The sequence below is a fragment of the Mandrillus leucophaeus genome, unplaced genomic scaffold, assembly GCF_000951045.1.
Source record: "Mandrillus leucophaeus isolate KB7577 unplaced genomic scaffold, Mleu.le_1.0 Scaffold560, whole genome shotgun sequence".
Classification (NCBI taxonomy): domain Eukaryota; kingdom Metazoa; phylum Chordata; class Mammalia; order Primates; family Cercopithecidae; genus Mandrillus; species Mandrillus leucophaeus.
In genome coordinates this window covers 1,247,738-1,250,919 of record NW_012106031.1, presented here as the reverse complement: position 1 = coordinate 1,250,919, position 3,182 = coordinate 1,247,738, and the positions used below count along the sequence as shown (strand labels likewise).

The 3,182-nt window shown below is 45.3% G+C and overlaps 1 pseudogene; it reads right to left on the bottom strand.

Annotated features, from left to right (window-relative positions):
* Positions 1 to 1,348: 1,348 nt before the first annotated feature.
* Positions 1,349 to 2,593, bottom strand: LOC105552521 (annotated as a pseudogene).
* Positions 2,594 to 3,182: the final 589 nt, after the last annotated feature.

Sequence of the window (3,182 nt, the reverse complement as noted above, 5' to 3'; positions counted from 1 at the left end):
TTTATTAAATAGGGAATCCTTTCCCCATTTCTTGTTTCTCTCAGGTTTGTCAAAGATCAGATGGCTGTAGATGTGTGGTATTATTTCTGAGGAGTCTGTTCAGACAGAGAGAGTTTTAAGGAAACTCTTTGACTAGTTTCTCATCAACCTTATATAACATAATAAAAAGTTTCCTTCTAGTCATGGGACAGTCTTCCAGAAAGAAATTCTGATTTGAGACCATGTTTACTCATTTTGTGACATTATTAGTGATGCTTTATCAGCCTTTACAGATTGCAAGTCTAGGTTAATGTCCTGACTGGCCACCACTTAATCTGGCTCTGCTGCCAACCATGAAAAGGTTATATTCCAGGAGCCATGTTTTGTTTTAGGCCACCAAGCAGGCAGATTTAATTTAGAGAATTTTTAATGTCTGATGTTCTCTTCTTAGTTGACTGTGAAGGCAAGAGTTAACTTCTGAGCACATTAATCTCAATCACAAAGTTGTTGAATTTATAACCCTCTTGCTTGCCTTGATTAAATAACTGCAAAAGCTGGAAATTGCACTGAGCTTTTTAAAAGCTTAAAGCCCTAGGAACTTTCATGCACCTTATTTGTCTCTAGATAAATGTGGGTGCAGCAAAGCTAAAGTGTGGCTGACTCTGTGAAAAAATATGTGAAACAGCTGCTTTGATACCAACACCTCTAGTGCCCCCTTTTGTTGCCTTCTCTCCCATCAGGAGCACCTAATGCCCACATATTTTCACTAAGACCTGCCCTCTCAGGGCTGAGGCCTGGCTCTGAACACCATTCTCCCCACTTCCTGTGAAACTCACCTATTGTGCCTTTCAGTTGTTCTGATAAGTACCTATTCTGACCCTACAAATAGGGTGCTAGCTTTCCTTGCTTCGTTTTCTCTCTTCTCCCCGCAAACTAAGAAATTTTTGCTCCTCCACATAAATTGTTTTGGGTTTTCACACTGAGAATACAGGAAAGAGAAGAAGGAATGGAACATATCACTAAATTTATTCTAAAGTGGTAATATCCCTTAATTACAATGTATTATTCATTCCCAGTATATTCAAAGAAATTGGACCTAATGGTATCGACAGGTGGTACACTTGTTACAATTGATGAACTTACATTGACACATCATTACCACCCAAAATCCATAGTTCACATTACAGTTCACTCTTCATGTTGCACATTCTAAGGACAGTTTTTGGACAAATGAACAATGACATATCTACCATCATAGTATATTTTTTTGACCTCTGAGCTTTTTATTGGCCTCCTGCTCCCCAAAGAGTACCCTGCTTCTGCTGGCTTAATGTCTCAGAACTTTGATGTCGTTGGTCTCAGACATCCACTATCCAGCAGGTGGTGGTCTTTGGATGGTTTCCATAGACTTGCTGCTGTCCAGGGCATCACCAAGATTGAAGTCGTCACCATTTTCCAGCAGGCGGTGGTAGGTAGCCATCTCAGCCTCCAACTTGACCTTGATGTTCATCAGGGCCTGGTAGTCCTGGCCCTGGTGCTGTCCCTCTGCCCAGGTCTGTGCCAGCTCTAACACCAGGTGCAGCAGAATCCCATTGAGCTTCTCCATCTGCATGACGTAGCGGGCCTTCACCTCCCTCAGGCTGTTCTCCAAACTGGCATTCAGATTTCTCATGAAGTCCAGGTCAGTCTCCAACTGTACATCTCAGCTCCGTGAGCGTCATCTCAGCTCTGTGAGCATCATCTCAGCAGCTCCAACCTCGGCAGACTGCATGGTGACCACTGTGGTGCTCTCTTCAATCTGCTGAGATCAGTACTTGTCCAGCTCCTGTTGGTTTGTCCGAGCCAGCTTGTCATATTGGGCCCAGATGTCTGCCATGATCTTGGCAAGGTCCTGAGATTTGGGGGCATCTGCCTCCGTGGTCAACCCAGAGCTGACAATCTGGGCTTGTAGGCCTTTTACTTTCTCTTCGTGGTTCTTCTTCACGAAGAGCAGCTCCTCCTCCAGAGCCTCAATCTCTGTCTCCAGCTGCAGCCGAGTGACACTGGTGTCATCAACGACCTTGCAGAGCCCATGGATGTTGCTTTCCACAGATGGGCTCATGGCCAGCTCTGTCTCCTACTTGACTCTAAAGTCAGCCGCAGCAAGACAGGCATTGTCGATCTGCAGAACGATGCAGGCACAGTATTTGCGAAGATCTGAGCCCTCAGGTTCTCGATGGTCTTGAAGTAATGGCTCCAGTCTCTGACCTGGGGTCCCTTCTTCAGGTGCTCCCAGATTTTGCTCTCTAGCTTCCAGTTCTCAGTCTCCAGGCTCCTTACTCTGTCCAGGTAGGTTGTTCAGGCTTTGCATGGTCTCCTTATTCTGGATGCCTCCCATTCCTGCCAGGCCCCTGGGCCCCATGCTGCCATGTCTTGGAAGCTGGAGGAGTGGGACACGCAGATCCAGGAACCAGAGCCCCCCGCTCCTGCATAGATGCTGGCTGCGCTGCTGACTAGCAGGGCACTGTAACTGGGCGCCGGGACAGAGCCCAGGGACTGGTAGTTGGTGGAGAAGGTGGAGCGAGTGGTGAAGCTCATGCTGTCCGGGAGGAGAGCGAGAGGACAGGACTCGGGCTTTGCCAACGACATAATCATATATTTTTATCATCCTATAAAAATTCTCTGTGACCTGCCTATTCATTCTCCCAACCCCAACCCCAACTTTTGGCAACAAGTGATCTTTCTACTGGTTCCATAATTGTGCCTTTTCCAGAATGTCATAGAGTTGGAATCATTCAGTAATGTAGCCTTTTCAGATTGATGTCTTTTCACTTCATAATATGCATTTAAGTTTTCTTTATGGTTTTTCTGGCTTGATAGCTTATTTCTTTCTAGTTCCAAATAATATTCCACTGTGTGGATGTACCACAGTTTAGGTATTCATTTGCCTCTGAAGGAGGTCTTGATTGCTTCCAGGTTTTGACAATTATGAATAAAGTTGCTAGAAACATCCATGTGCAGGTTTTTGTGCGGACATAAGTTTTCAACTCCCTGTGGACACCAAGGAGCATGATTGTTGGTTCATGTGGTAAATGTTTAGTTTTGTAAGAAACTGCCAAATATGTTGGTAATGGTGGAAGGCTATGCATGTGCAAGGCAGGGAGTATATGGGAAATCTCTCTATCTTCTGCTTGGTTTTGCTGGGAACCTAAAACAGCTGCTCT